The sequence below is a fragment of the Mesocricetus auratus genome, unplaced genomic scaffold (genome assembly GCF_017639785.1).
Source record: "Mesocricetus auratus isolate SY011 unplaced genomic scaffold, BCM_Maur_2.0 Super-Scaffold_6730, whole genome shotgun sequence".
In the NCBI taxonomy this organism is placed as follows: Eukaryota; Metazoa; Chordata; class Mammalia; order Rodentia; family Cricetidae; genus Mesocricetus; species Mesocricetus auratus.
In genome coordinates this window covers 65,267,697-65,284,309 of record NW_024429184.1, presented here as the reverse complement: position 1 = coordinate 65,284,309, position 16,613 = coordinate 65,267,697, and the positions used below count along the sequence as shown (strand labels likewise).

The 16,613-nt window shown below is 41.4% G+C and overlaps 1 protein-coding gene and 1 long non-coding RNA gene across 4 annotated transcripts in view; both read right to left on the bottom strand.

Moving 5' to 3' along the window:
• Cpa6 (carboxypeptidase A6) overlaps positions 1 to 16,613 on the bottom strand; it is a 341,877-nt gene that overhangs the window by 249,511 nt on the left and 75,753 nt on the right. The gene's annotated exons all lie outside the window — the stretch shown is intronic.
• Positions 1,076 to 3,282, bottom strand: LOC121138773. Its single transcript, XR_005875637.1, has 2 exons — positions 3,034 to 3,282; positions 1,076 to 1,453 (listed from the first exon to the last, which is right to left on the bottom strand). It is a non-coding gene; the product is annotated as an uncharacterized LOC121138773 (long non-coding RNA).

The following is a 16,613-nucleotide window of genomic DNA, read 5'->3' as shown; positions in this document are numbered from 1 at the left end:
AAACCTTTGGATGGTTGGGTACCAGACCCTAGGACCATCACTGATTCAGATATCAGAGGTTCTGTAAACACAATGGAGGCATCTTCTTTACACATATCATGGAGTTCAAAGGAGGGCAGACTCCTTACAGTAAAAGTTAGAAACCTCAGCTCTCTTCTTGCCTCCCAGGGCACCACAATGCAAACTTCATTTTATATTACATTGTGGGTTTGAACAGGATCAATAGCCACTGATTGGTAAGGGAGTCTTGTTCAGGAAGGGTACCAAACTACAAAAACCCTGCCATAACATTGTTCTCTACCTGAGGCTGGCTAATGATTCTGCAGACACCGCACCAGCATATTTAAAATGGGTCTCTGCCCCAACCATCAAGGACTTCTAGCTGCAGATACCAGATCTATCTCATTATCTGGTGGATTCTGGTATCGGCTTTCCTCTTACTAGCTATAAAACTGCAGGCAAATGATTTTCTCTTTCTATTTCTCTTGTCCAGAACAGACAACGCTTCCCCTTCATTATAGCAGCATCATGCACACAGGTCTTCTTCTAGTATTACAAAGATTTGAGGTGTCAGGGAATTATTGCTTAATCTCTCAAACACACAAACTGGGTCGGAGCTTTTTCACCATGCAGTACTTGAATGTGCCTGCAGTTTCTTTGTTATGACAGGATGTTGTAAAGTGATAGCATTTGATCATTCTAAAAAGTGAAGCACTCTGATGGTTCTGCTTTGTAAAATTAGATACTGGGCTCGTGGGGGGAGGGTAGGGAGAGGTGCATATGTAAGCCTTTTCGCTAGTATCCTGTGGGCAGAATGGGGCTAAATCTCTGATCACAGTGATCCCCTCCATATCATTTGCAGGAGATCTGTGACTTTACCTGCTTTAAGAAATTGGAGGGAAAGAGCACCTACTGTGACACACACATGGCTTCTGAGAATCAAAAGAATGGCTTTGGATGCAGCCCATAAGGAGCTATCTATGTCCTTCCTGAGAATAATTCCAAAGTCCCATTATGGTTGACCAGGGAATGTTTTTAAAGTCATTTCTCCAAACTGCTAATAAATTGCATCCACGCAGCTGAAATCCCTTTATTTTGCATGAAGGATATACAGAAAAAGGCAAACCAAACACTCCCTGCAATATCTATAGATCACAGAATGGCCCTGGTGCTTGTTCAGAAGTTCCAGGGAAAGAAGGGTATGCACTCAGTTGGGAATGTTGGGGAGGTCCCCATGTTGCTCTCAAAGGGCACTATTAAAAGGACTGTGTAATGTGTGTAATCTCTGACTTCCCAGGAGACACAGCATGGAGCAGGTTGGGGAGAAGGGAGTCCTGGAGACTGGTGTCTTTACTGTTGCATTATATGGTACCTTCTCCTTCATCCATCCCTGGTTCTCCTTTCCAAAATGGGTTTTAATCCATTCCTGGTCTCTTAGGATATTTAAGGGAAGCTGTAGAGAAGACAGAAGGTGGAATTAAAGAGAGACTTGGTCTGAACTTAGATGTGACCATATTTATTCACAGCAAGGGTACACTTTTGTCACCCACATGTACAGATGGCTAAAATGCCTGTGAGGAAGATGGCATGTGGCCCCTCATAAGGGTTGGAAACTTCCTTAGTTTACAAGAGAAGCTGGGAATTGTAGTTTTTCGATAAGAAACTATCATTCCTGACTCTGAGAGGATATAAAAATATAGGGCAGGGGTGTTTTATTGCTGTTTTGGGGGTTTTGTGCTCTGTTATAAGGGGTAGTCCACTGAAGAGGTGTCCTCTGACCATGTAGCAGGGGAGTGTCTTAACTTGACTGGCTGCAATGAATCAGGCGATTGCCATGCTATATCCCTGAAGAGGCTTGGGAAATAATGATTAGAGCACTGTAAGCAGGTGGTTTAGTTATGGATTTGTTGGCATGACATTCTTAGCAGCAGTCAGAGCTAGTCCTTTCTAATGGTGGAGTACTGCAGCAGTCCTGGAGTCGAGCTGTCCCTGAAGGATGTTAAGTTGATCTGAGCTGATGAGACAAAGAGGTGAATTGATGTGAGGAAGACACGTTCAGCCCAGCTGCTTTAGTTCTGATTCCCTAGGACAATGTCCAGTCTGGAAAGGCAAGGAATAAGTTCACTGACCTATGGCCTATTAGTCTCCTTTGGGAGATCACCTGAGGTCCTTTCAGAGGTTTGGGAGTGTTGCTCACTCAGTAACTGCTTCAAGGCTGACAGAAGGATAGTGACGGGAGCAGCAGTTAGACTGACTTAGAAGAGGGTCCATCCAAGGGGCCTTGAGAAACAGCATTCGGCAAAGACCCAGAATGTAAGTCAGAGGCATAAACTGCACAACTTTGTGGGGAACATGAAGAGACAAGTTACATGAGGAAAACCTTTACCTCATGACTAAGAGGAGTTACATGCAGTTGTACAAATGGCTTGTTCATGTGTTCTGTAGAAAGATAAGGTAACCAATTTGCTGCTTGCTTACACCAGACTCTTGCATAAGGAACAAGAACCTGGAAGCTTTGTAAAAGATGTCAGCTACAGTCAGCATCTAAGGGCTGAATCTGAACAGAAAGTGCCTAAGTGACATTCCTTGCTTCTAAGTATCATTAACTTTGCATATTTGCTTTATATATTAACAATACTCCCTATTATTTAGTGAACAAAACCAGAGTATCTCATGTAAAAAAATGTGGTTAGAAACAACTTAATAGGGTGAATTTTAAAAATCAGGGCTATTACCTTATATGCTATTTAAAAACAGCAATATATATTTTTGCTAAGATCAAATTATACCTATACTCCAAGATTATACAGTAAACATATTTTATATTGTCAAGCTGTATAAGGAGACAACTTAATTCTAAGTTGTATTCCCCCAAAAGAAATTATTTAAAAATTTCAAATTTAAAAGTATATTCCCAGAGACAGTGTCGGCCTTACTAAGAGTAAATGATTCACTTTACAAATTAGCACTATTTCTAAAATTACCCCTATTAACAGAACCTTTAAAAATTCTCTACATTTTCATTCCACATACTTAACCAACAGATGAAAGTTGAAAGCAGTCAGTCATGCCAAAACTGTAGTGATTTCTGGAAGTGCTCTGTGTTTCTAGGCCTGGAGGGTTCCAGAGGACAAGGCACCATTATGGTGAATGAATACAGGGTGGCCACGTGGGAGAGAGTGAGGCAGAGCAATTCGTGTGCTGTGGAGAGAGGCAGATCTGAACAGGTGAGGGTGTTGAGAAACTGGCTGAGGTAGATGTTCTGTTTGGCAAGCAGGATCTCCACAACACAGGGTATCTAAGAAGAGCCCTAGTGAGGGCCCAGTATCAATAGCAGAATCCAGAGGCCTTGAGCCAGACCAACGACTCATTGCAGTGAACACTTACAAGTAAAGATGTATGCACTAAAGGGTAGACTGTGTGACTCACTGGGCCATGCTACAGCTTCCATGCTGAGGTTTTAAAAAATAATTTTGTTTTTTGTTTTTGTTTTACTTTTAAATTTGTTTTGGGTGGGAGGTTGCATGGGCAGAGGGCAGAAGCAAGGGGACCAGGAGATGAGTGGGACAGGATGCATAATGTGAAATTCACAAAGAATCAATAAAAAGTTAAAAAATAATTTCCTTGTAACATACAATGAACTAACAAAGAAGGCTAAATGAACTCTTGTGTGCTTATTGACAAATCTCTAGGTCACCGCATACTGACAGTAGGAAGCATATTTTGAACTGTCAAGAGCAACATTTGGACATTCTGAGGAAGTTTTTAAAGCCATGGGGTTGATGGCAGAGTACCTGGCATCCTCTTTTAGTCAGAGCGTGGACTCTGAAATTAGCTCCCGCTAAGAGGAATAACTGAAAGCCAGGAGAGAGATCTCGGCCAACTGAACTAGCATGCAGGTCCTACACCTGTCTGGTGGTGTCTACATACAGGTTCCCCTGTTCACAGCAGCCTCACATGTCAGCCCAGGAAACACTGAGGATAGAGTAAGTCCCATTTGCCTCTCTGTGTTTAAGAGAAGTAGGGTGTGGATTCAGACTCTGGAAACCTCCACTGGCCTGTCAGATGAGACAGGGAATGTAATTCATCTTTAGATAAGGAGGAGTTTTTTTTTTAATTGTTTGGCTTACATGACTGGAGCTATACAACCAGAGCCAGTCAGACCTATTCAGCCAGAGGCAGAAGCATCAGACACTGCAGGTCTTACTGCCATGCAACCTTGTTCTGTAATGAAACTAGCATGTGATTTACTCTGGTGGGATGGTGTTCCATCCAAGACAACCTGGGGCCCTCTGCCATGAAAGTGTATTATAAATTTAACCCATTTTACTCAAGCATTTAATTCTTATAACCAATTCTGTATATCAGATTTTGAATGTTATTTTATATTAAACAACATTTAAGTTTATTTTAAACTTCTTTTGATTTAATTGTTTCAGGTTTAACTTTGACAACATATATAAAATATATGATAGGAGATAAAAGTGTCTCTGAAAATAAATTACATTTGTACATAGCATGGTTGACCATTAACTTGTATATCTTAACTGTCTTTAACAGTTTATGATTAGTAACTTGTTTACAATTTCATCCTTGTTAAGTCTGAGCCTTAAAAATTATAATTTTTCAACTAAAGATTCTTGAGTAACAAAATAAAGTTTAAAAGGTAAATACAGTCCACAGAGAGATTGGGGACCACATTTTCCTAATCTTTTTATAATGTATTTAATATGTTTTTAATATGACTCAGTTTCTAAACAAGCTATCTTGGAAGCCTGAGGTTGCATCCTTAGTCTATTAAAAGGGAGATACAGAGATAGGCAGAGGTCTCAGTGCATCTAGTTGTTTTATGGTACTGCCTTAGTTGATTTATACCACATGGGCATCTTGAAAGACAGTGGTAAAGTCACATGTGGTAGAGTCACATGGCTGCCAAGATTGCTAAGTGGTAGAAGTTACATAGTACTTCAAGATGAGTCCATCATGCACTCACCCTTTTTATAGACAAGAGTTGAGTTCAAGTTACATATATGGTGTGTTATAGCAAATTAAGATTATCTATGCTTCCTTCTTAAATAATAATCAATGAACTTAACCCTAAAATACAGAAAGTTAGAAGTTTCAGCCAAAACTTTACAGATAGTAAACAAAGGAAAAGGAAGTGAGAATTCAGAAGTAAACACCTTGCCATTTGTACCCTCAGTGGGAAATTGCTTACTTCTTAGTTGTTCTCAAGTGCAAAGTATCTTTTCTTGGATGTTCTCTTTTTCTCTCCTTTTCCCTGTAGTATTGTCAGGCGACCAATCTGTGACAGGGCAAGATAGTACGGAGGTTCCTCCATCTTGTATTCTTGCTTGCATTCATTTCAAGTTTAACTAGAACTTGATCTCTTTGATGGAGAATCCCTTGGAAGATTACCCAACTCTGTTCTAGGAACCCAAGCTCAAGATGCCCCAGGTAGCTTAGCTCAGCTTCTGTTAAACTGCTTGCTTGTGTAAACCTCCCCTACTGCTGCAGAATGAGATATCATGATGTGGCTTTCACTTTTGAAAGCCTCTTGCTCTAAATGCTCCAGGCTACACTTAGGTCCTGAATACCTGAGTGTAGTCCCAGCCAGCTGGGGAAAAAAAGGCAATTGGCTATAAACTGTGTCTGAATGGCCATCTCTGGTAGGCTCCCCATGACATTACATTGAAATTAAATTTGTTTCTCATTTATCTGGAGGCTAAATCCAAGTTCAGGTGACATCATCTAATGAGGGCCTTTATGCTCTATCACAATATGATACAAAGCCATCCAAACACACATAAGTCAGAGAGTCATAACAAAGGAGCCCAGTCCAGAAGGAATGAAGCCACTCTAGAGATATCCCCTCTAGTCCTGTGAGGAAGGCATTGTCCTAGTTAGTTTCAACTGTTTACTTGACACAATCTAGTCTCCAAAGTAAGAATTCACACTCGAGGGATTTTCTGGATCATATGTGGGCATATGAATAGTGGAATGTTTTGAATTGATGAAGGAAGGTCCATCTCACTGTAGGCAGTGCCATTCCAAGAACAAGTCTTGGGTTCTATAAGAAAAGATAGCCAAGTATAAGCCTACAAATGAGCCAAAGCTTGTTCCTGCTTCGATTTCTGCCATGACTTCACTCAATGACTGTTATCCTATAACCCCAACTGTGAACTGAATAAATTCTTTTCTTCCCTCAATTGTTTTTTTTCAGAGAGTTTTAACACACCAATAGATTGAAAGTAGAACATGCATTAATAAACTTAAGAGAGTGATGCCCCCCTAAACTAACCACCTTTTAAAATTTCTATTTCCCAACACTGTCATAGTGATCACTAAATTTCAACTTGAATTTTGGAAGATAAACCAAGCCAGATGTCAAAGTCTTGTCCTTCACCCATTACCATCTCTAGTACTCTCTGCCTTTAATATATCTCCAGTCTTTCTCCTTTTCAGTTGTTTCTACACCTCTGCCACTCTGCCCCCACATTGCCTGCCCTGTACACATCAAAGGAGTGAAGTGGCCAAAAGACTTTCTTTAATGCACAAACTAACTGTCATGCTTGTTTAAAATTCTTCAGTACCTTTCCATTATGGAAGATGAAATTCTTTTCAGATTCTTAGTACGGCTTGCGAAGCCCATCCCCACTGGCCCTGACTTTCTCTGCAAGCAAGCTCCTCCTTTGGTTCCCCCCCCCCACTCTTTATGCCCCAGATACACAAACTTTCTCAGATCTGTCATGGATCAGAAACTTCCCCTTCAGGAGGAAGCAGAGGTATGAGTAAAAGTCTAGATTCAGATTAGTCATGGGGGGGGGGTCTTGGACTCATCTGATTATGTTAAGCTGCCTATTAAACTAGTATGATTGCTAATGAAGAGAGAAAGTAAGTCAACATATATGTACTATATATGTAGCACTGCTGAAGGAGGGAAGGAAATATATCAGGCGGAGTGAAAATTAACTGGAGTCATTTAGGTTACAGTTTTATGTTGAAAAAACTGGAATTAAGTTATTACATTGACTGATCTAAGATACATGTCTTTCTGCTTTGGTACACACTAATAAACCATTATTATTATCTTCTTCTTCTCTCTCAGGTAGTTTCCCAGCACTTGGCTTATTATTGAAAATATAGTCTACATGGGAGAATTTCAAATCTACACTTTAATAAACTGGAAACTTAATTATATTTTCAAAACAGCCCGGAGGTCCTACACTACATTTCAACAAACTATTCAAGTTGAATTCTAGTTCAATGCTGGAAGCAAAACTTTATACTACCCAACCCATTCTATTCATGAATTCCACCAATGCAATTTATTTTCACATTTATCATAAGCAACAAATAAATCATGTGTTGTTATCAAAATGCAAAGCACACTCCATGATACACTGCTTGTTCTTTTTATTGCATTTCTTTTATTGCTTAGAGATGTTCCCCAATGATAAGTCAAAATGATTTCCAAAAAATGAATTAGAAAAGATAGCAAGCTTTAAAACATTTCTCTCTGCTGTTGGAAAATTTCATTGCTGCACTATTTTAATAATCTAGGTAGAAAAGTAGTTACGGAGGCTTTGTGATTTCAAATACAGTTGTGAATCAACAAAACTAAACCCCAGCTGGTCTGATTTGATTGCTGAAGGTGACTGTCATGGTAACAGACTAACTTGGAGTCAGCAAACTTAAGTGTGAAGCATTGCAGTAGCATGCATTTAGGAAGGTAACTTCCCTGGGCCTCAGGTTTCTCTGGAGGATGTTACATCTTCTCGTAAGGTTGGACGATTCAGATGACTGGACCCACCAGAGAAGTGTTTGACACATGAATGGTCACTATGGTTTAAGGAGCAATAATGATGCAAGCAATAACGATCCCACCTTCTCTTGATCTTTTTTATTCACAAAGGAAGACACCAAACTGCTCCTGGTGTTCAAGCAACAGTATCTGCCATGGATACAGTGTCTGACTTGGTTGGCTTCCAAAATCTTGTTGATTTTCTCAGACATGGCTGTCATGGTTAGGAGTGTACTAATTTCAGCATTAGCTTCTTACCAGTAATCTGGATTACTGTGGCTAGGTATCATAGACTTCTAAATTTATTGTGATCTATATGGCTTCTATCTATAATGTTGTCTTAAAGGGACAGTCTTCTAGATAGCTATGTTATTTCCACCTTTCTGGAAAACAGAACACTGGTTCATTGCTGTACTTAGCTATTTACTAAGTATATATCACACATCACACACTGTTGTAAGCAAGTGGAAATGGCCACTAACAAACCCATAAAAATACCCAGTCTTTTTTTTTTCATCTTTTGGTTCCTTACAGACATGTGGTATAGGGATTAAGGTTTCTCTACAACAACCTTCTTGCTGCACATAAACTGCCCCTCTCACTAAACATAGCAAGCTAGCTGTATATGAGTAACACTAACTTTACTATGGACTATTTGTTTATTAGATTACCCAGTCTTTCTTAGGGTGGAAATGTACACATCAAAGGAGTTAAGTATCGGTGTGCAATATGTCGAGGAAGATGCAGAGATGATGAACCTGAGAGAGAGAGATACTGTGGTCCAAGAAGATAAGAGGAACTTCTTCAGGAAAGATCGCAGAGACGACAAAGCCCCTGAGAAAAGAACACCCCAGGCAGAAGACCTAGTTAGTGTTGAGGCTGAGAGTATTTGAGCAGTCAGCATTTGAGCAGTGAGGTCAGTGTGCCTGTAGAGAAGTGGGAGCCGGGTATTTGGAGACCACTTCAAGGAATGCAGTGAGCAGGTAGAAATGCAGTGGACAGGTAAGCTGGGAACAGTGTGAGAACTTTCTTTAAGGTATCCTTCCGCAGGCACACGTCTCTGAAGCGTCTGCAGCCCTCATTAGCACTGGCCCCACAGGCAGTCTCCTTGAGTTCAAGCATTCACTGAGTATCTCTGGGTCCTGCGCAAACTGTGTCCGTGCAAAAATTCCGACCTGGAAGCTGGACAGTTAACATACAGAAGATAACAGCCAGAAGCGCAGTTACACTACACAGGCCTACATTCTAGAAATGTTCCGGTAAATGGAATCTGAAATGGAACAAGCTTGAGTACGGAGAACGGGGAGTGACTACTTTCTTCCTCAGCTCCAGACAGCAGCATTCTGTCTCCTGTCTGTGAATCTGGCTGCTCCGAACACGTCACAGCCATGCAGTGCTGTCCTTCTGGACAGGCTTGTTTCACGTACTGAAATGTCTCCAGTGTCCATCCATGTTGCAGCATGTGTCAGTATTCCAAACCTCTGAACTCTAAGTAATATTCGATTGTGCGGGGCAGCTTAAGCTCCATCTGTCCCTTCAAGCTCACACTATCGTTTGCTCACATTACCTCAACCTTCTCAGACCACAATTTATAGGAGGACCCAGGGAGAGGCTGGTAGGAGTTCAGGGTGGGTGACTCTGGCTAATAGGTTAGATTTAAAGGATATAAAACTGTCATTTCCTGTTAGCTTTTATTTCTTAATCTATAAGGAAATATACAGCCTGACAAAACCCCCACAGACCCCCTAGGTAGTCCACTGTGGCTCTGTTTCTGTCTCGGGTACTAGCAGTATTCTTTGGGTCATAATTCACAATTTAGTCATGAAAAGTGAGATCTGTAGAGTTCATGACTATTCTAAGGCATCTAGTAGCTCACTGCTTATTGCACCTTTTTTTGATAAGGCACTTTGTTGTTGTGTCTCAAGGGGACACAGTGCTTTGTTGTTCTTTGATGTCAGTGACACAGAGGCAATATTTTCCACTCTTACTAACAAGCCACATCTGGATAGTGTCAATTAGAGCTGAGTCATGCCAAGATGTGAGGAAGCAATGAGAGGCAGAGGAGGATACACACAACTGAAGATTCTTCTTTGAGAAGCAGGCGGTCCAGGCTGCTGGCCACTGGGGTGGCAGAGTCCAGATTCACAAGAGTTCAGACAGGAAGTAGCCACTCCTTACCACCTGACCTTCTGTGAAGAGTATGAGTTCTTTCCAGCACTGGAAAAGTAAAAGCTAAATGCAGATCCTTTGCCCAACCTCAAACAAACATAATAGAGGTGAGGTGACCATTGAAAGCCAGCAAAGATAGCCAGGTGGAGTGGTGCACGCCTGCCATCCCAGGACTTGGGCAGCAGAAGCAGGTGGGGAGTTCAGGGCCAGCCTGGGCTACAAAGTGAGTTCCAGAACAGCCAGGGCTGATCCACAGAGAAACGCTGACTCAAACAAACCACCACCACCACCACCACTACCACCACCCCACCCCACCCCCGCAAAAAAAACCAAAAACAAAAAAACAAAAAAAAAAAACAGAAGAAAGAGAAAGAAACCCAGGGAGGCCCTTTGTTCAGGTGCATCATGGTAGTGTACAGATTTGAACAGTCGAACAGTCACAGACAGGACCCTCAACTTATTAGCCATTTACAACCCCACCCAGCCAAACTCCTTGGATTGCTTTGAATTGGTTCAGCAGACATAATTTTAATAAACAATATTGAAAATCTCCATTATAGTGTTTTCATGTTTGGAGCTAGTAAGTAATAGGTTCATTCATTCTTGCTGTCTAGGTGGAAACAGACTATGAGAGGCAAATAATGGATTTTCTTCATAAAATAGCATAACAGAAAAGGACCTTATAGAAAGGAGACTGGAGTTTCTGGAAGATTCTGAGAAGTTGAGCTGCAAAGTCTTGTAGGATGGCTACTATCCCCTCCCCAAAGCTCACAGATACTCAGTCCTGTGAACAAAGTGTCAAAGTGGGAGCACTGTCAGCTTAAATACCTGCATCCTGAGGTGAAATGATCCAAGTCTCTGCAGTTTGGGGTCAAATGTAAAACAGGGCTTCCCATAAGAGTCTGTAGGGCCTGGATCGGGAGTGCCACTAGACACAATCATGGTAAGTATGCAAATGCTAAGCATCCGAAGCTAAGATGACAAATGACGAAATGATCCATATCCCATATTGATGGGTATACTTTATGAATAGCCTGGAAGTGCATGTTCAAATGGAAAAGTCTGGGATTTCATATGTTCTGCTGTGCTGAGATGAGGTGGCCCCAGTCCAGCGTCCCCTGCTGTCTTTGCCTATCTTTGGCTTCTGAGTACTCAACCCATATACCTATGCCTCAAATAAAACCCCCTACACACATACCTGGCCCTTTTAGCCTCTTTTTTTTCTTTTATCATTTTTTATTTTAATTTTAAATAGCTTGTTTTACATGTCAATCCCAGTTCCCTCTCCCTCCCCTCCTCCCGCACTCCCCTTCCCCCCCCCCAGCCTCCCACCCTATTGCCAAATCCTTCCACATAGGGGATATCTAGAGTCTGTCATTTCACTCTGGATAGGGTCCAGGCACTCCCCTAAGAGTCCAGGCTGAGAGAGCATCCCTCTTTGTGTTATGGACACATGATGACTGTTTGTATTCCAGGGATAGACACTGATCCACAGCTCAGGGCCCCATAGGTTGCCCAGGCCTTCTCGCTGACACTCACATTTGGGGGGTCCAGATCAGTCCCATGCTGGCCTCCCCACTGTGGCTCTGGGGTCCAAGAGCTCTCCCCTGTTCAGATCAGCTGTCTCTGCTGGTTTTGCCAGCCTATTCTTTGCCAATTTGCTCATTGCCTCTTAAACCTAGGACTACAGTGCTCAAGGAGGCCAGAGAAGAGAGAGCTTGAGAATATTTGGTCCTGGGTTTTGAAAACAGTGGGGATTATCCACTTTGGGAAATAATGAGATTCAGGTAGATGGGAGTAGAGCATGACTCCCAGGTGAGGTCAGCTATTGATCTGTGACTGCTTCTCACATCATAGAAAATGAGAACTTTGGTTATACTTTATTTCTTTTCATAAGGCACGTTAACTACATTAACAAATGGGGAAAGGAATCTCAATCTCATTTTATTGTACCCCAATGACAAGCAATGAATATTTCTTACATATTATCTGGGAAAGAAAAAAGCAGGAAGAAATTGATCTCAACAAATATGTAAAGCCTAAGCAATGTTTCCTTTTACTTTTGGAGTTAGTATTTGTTCTTTGCACACAACAATTCAGCCAAGTTTTCATTTTCAAAGGTCAAGTAGACTATCCATCCCAATTTATGTTTTTTTCCACATGTTCTCCACTTCTCAGGAAACAACAACTGAAACATCACACACCCAAGAGAAAGTCAGGTTAAAAGCCAGCTAAGCTTTGATCTCATGGATTTCCCTCCTGGGTTGTGTAGCAGCTACAATTGTGGGCATCCTCAGGCTCCTCCGTGGTCCATTCTCTTCATGAAGCTGTAATTTCTCATTTTCTCACCTCAATCTCCACTGTGAAATTGAGTAGTTTGACACCAGTGGTATGGAAAGAAATGATACCAGGATAGAGCTTTCTGATTGTGGCCAGGGCACTTCTTGGCTCTGCACTGAAAAGATGGCAATAATAGCTTGTAAGCAGCAACTTGAAAAGAAGCCTTGAAAATAGTCCACTTTTCCTTGGTTCCATGCACTGAGGTTTCTTACTGTTTAGAGAATTAAAGGCTAAGCTTATTATACTCTTTCTTCTTCCTGTTATTGCTTTTTTCTAGCTCTTCATACAGTATCATCCCTCTAGAGTTCAATTTTAACTTTCCTCTTGTTTTAGAATGTCCAGTGGAGAACTGTGGTTTACAGCCACAATTTTATGTAAGCAAGTGAAAAACTTTGAACACAAGCTTTAAATCCAAAATATCTGAGTCTGAGTGTCATTTCTTCAAAATGTCAGGTGATTTGGGATATGTTATATAAGAGTTTGTTCTTCAGTTTCCTGAACAGTGTCCATTGGGTAGTGGTAGAGATGATTTGAATTACTGAAGTTCCTGTAAAGTGTTAGAATTTCCATGGGGGCTATGGGGACAATAGCTCAGTTGGTAGAGTATTAGCCTACCTTGCATGAAGCCCTAATGATGATGGTAAATAACAATCATCCCAATATTGGGAGATAGAAGTAGGAGGATTAGAAGTTACTTGTTATTCTTGGCTATACAATGAGTTCAAGGCTAGCCTGGGCTACATGAGACCTTGTCACAAACAAGGTTTGTCACAGACAAACAAGCTTCCATAGCTAATTAACAAGTTATGTGTGTACTTAAAGAGTTTGTACCTCCCCCTTTCTGTTATGAGCCTTGTAATTGGCTCTTCAGGCTCCACCCATCTGTAAAGAACCTGGCTGTGACTGACCCAGTCAATGGTCACCTCCTTGCTCAGACACCCATTCCCAGCTCCTTCCACTCCCACAATGTACCTCCTGAATACAATGTACTCTTTTCTGCAGACTGTAGCAGAGTGTGTGAATTGGGGCATGAAAAACCTTGTCTTTTGCCTAGTGACAAGAACCACAGCTTTGCAGCAAGTTCTTCGGAGCACAGCACTGCCCATTCCTTTAGGAGGAGAGGTCCAAAGAGACCTCAGGGTGTAGGTTGGTGAGACAAGGCTAAGAAATACCATTAGTACCAATGGAGGGTCTTAACAAGGGCATCCAAGCAAGCTGGGCAGAAGGAAGATATAAATGGGAACTATGGCCCTAGGATTGGGCAGAGAGGCCCATGCATTCTTCCTGGTTCTTGGGGATAGGAGGAAGGAGGTGAGTGCAGTGAGGAGAGCAGATCTTGGGGGTGTGCTCAGGACCAGCTTTTGCTCCAGAATCTCAAGCATTAGCACAGAGAGGAGCCTGGTGCTTGGGCTTTGGCACTGCACGGACCACGAACTTCTGACCTAGTGAAGCCTACATTTCTGGCACGTGAGACACTGGGTGAGGAGAGGGAAGGACCGAGGACTGTACAGACCGTATAATGGGACAAGAGTAGTTAAGACGCATAATTGCTCTTGAGACTTCCAAGAACTTTTATTGTCTGGGGCTTGAACCATGAGAAAAGGGTTTCCTGCTCTGGGGAAGGCCTGGAAAATGTGTGGAAGCTAGAGAGCTTACACGTCCTTATTCCTTCCTGTTAGACTATGGACTCCTTGAATATAATCATGTCTTATGTCTCCAGTGCCAAGCATGGCCTGCAGATGGTCAGTAAACATCTCTTGCTTATCTAAAATAAGAAAGCCATTCATCTGTCAGCTGAACAGGCTCTGCATTCACGGATATTTCCTGTATACAGCTGTCTGCAGTGATTCAGCCTCACGGCTTCCATTGCCTCACTGCTAAAGTGTACTGTTTATTTCAGGGAAATAATATTTTAGAAAAGCTAGTTTAACTGAATTATTAACAATATGTTTCCTATTTAATTTAGACATTGAAAAACTGACGACCAAAGGTTTAACCTCATGAATTAAGTATTTGCCCCAGCAAATCACAATAGCCAGGAAATAATCAGCCTAAATGGATGTTAGATAACTGACCCTCTGATTTTTCACCCAGTTTCTTTAGTGAGATTCTGAAAGGAGTTCAAGCTTAGCTGATGACAAAAATCTGTCTCAGCTTTCAGTGGAGTGACAGCTTGAAGTGGGAGATGCTCCTCAGATGGCCATGGCTTCCCCTGCTGGCTGTGGCACTCTGGAAGAGCTCTATGGGTGCTAGGCACAGGGTTTAGGAAGAGGAGGAATACTCCCAGCCTTCCAGAACACTGGGTTTGAATAAACTGTCAAGTTCTAGAACATCTAAGCTGGCAGTGGTTGTGACCACTAATCACAAGACGATAGTAACACAGTACTAGTTTGCACATAAAGTACAACTCCAGTCTTTGAGTCAGTCTGGTGGTGGCCAATGTACATACATTTTTCTGTAAATAGCTATAATCACATTTCTTTTCAAAGCAATCTCTTTGAAGAGAGGACTGTATATGCATATACCTGGTCAAAAGCTTTTCTCAACAAGCACAAGTCCCACAATTATACACTTTAAAGTGATTCATTTTATTGTAGAGAAGTTGTGTTATAATAAACTGGTAAAAACAAATTTTGTCAAAGTAATTTCAATAGCACCCAATGAAGTAAAATTTGTATTCTCTGTATGCAACTATTTGTATATGTAGAATTATGAGAATATATTCACACTCAATAAAGGTTTAAGAATCATGGTCCCTCAGCTGTTCATTACTTATAGTTAAACACATAAGCAATTTTCTTCTGATTTGCTAATGTGAAGTAATGACTTCAATTGAGATGAGTTAAACAATGTTTCCAAATTATGATAGTTAGTCTTACTTATAAATGCAGAGCTAGCTCTTTCCTCACAGTGTAGCAACTGCTCTTTAGTTACTCTTTCAAAGTTAATGAATCTTTCAATGGCTATGCACATGTCTTACAGATGATAATGCTGTAGTGAGAAAGAGACACACCTGTTGGAAGGTGCTCTGTTGATCTGCTTCAGAAGTTCAACTGGATAAATAATACTCTGTGTATTCAGCCATTCAAACACTCAAGAAGGATTTCTAAGTGTTCAACTGTGTGTGTGTGTTTTCTTCTTGAGTGATCCTTTCTCCTTCCTAGTGACCCTTCCCACATGCAAGCAGACTAAGAATGTATTCAATTCTTTCATGAATTTCCTTACCATAGCCAGCAAAGTAAAAGCTCCAGCTGTCTTTCAAGCACTCTCTCTCTCTCTCTCTCTCTCTCTCTCTCTCACACACACACACACACACACAAACACACACACACACACACACGCACAAACACACACACACACACACGGGCAAGAGTGTGCACATGAGCACACACACAGAGTTATATAGCTTTACATATGGTCACATGTATCCCAGTCTGGCTTTGATCTGCCTGCTTCCATCTCCTAAGAACTTGGTTAGGTTTACGAGTGCTGGAAACCAGAGTTTTTGGACTTCTAGGCAAGCACTCTACACCCAGCACAGGCACCCAGTTTTCTATCCAGCGCTAAATATACAAAAATGAAACCCCTGATCAAGGAGCACATCATTAACAGAGGAAACTGACACATGCCAATTTTCAAGTGCTGTACAATGTATATATAGAGCACCATGGAGACAAACAGGGAAAGAGCATCCAAATAGTGGGAGGCAGCTTAACAGAGTGCAGATATTTAGGGTGGGCAGAGCTTGTCCTTTGCTAGCTATGGGAAGGGAAATTATGACAGAACTAAATAAATTCTCCGAGTCTTCATGCATGCAGGAAGAATCATTGTGCCTGGCAATGAGGTGGATTAGAGGCAGACTCTGGCCAATTAATTCCGTTATCAACCAATGCAGTTGTTCTTCCCATGATAGTAAAAGATCTCTTGGAAGGATCCAGGAAGGATACTGAACTACATGCAAATACTGCCATTGCTAATCATGATTGGACTTTGCATGACTGCCTTCTTAAATGAGTGTCCTTAATTATGTCATCACTTAGCAATGTGATTTTTACAGGTGGCAAGATCACTAAGCAATTGATTGTTGTTTTAGGAGTTCATTTCAGTGTAGGGGAGTAAAGGTGAACTTAAAAGTGGTCTGAGGGTTGATCCAATTATACATGTACATCTATAGAACCTCTCGAATCCTCTTACAAACCCAGCAACTGCATGGAAACGAAGTGTGATCAGAAAGACATCCTCTACTGAACAAAGAGATCATTCTAAGAATTAGTTCAGTAATCTAGATGGTGAATTCCCT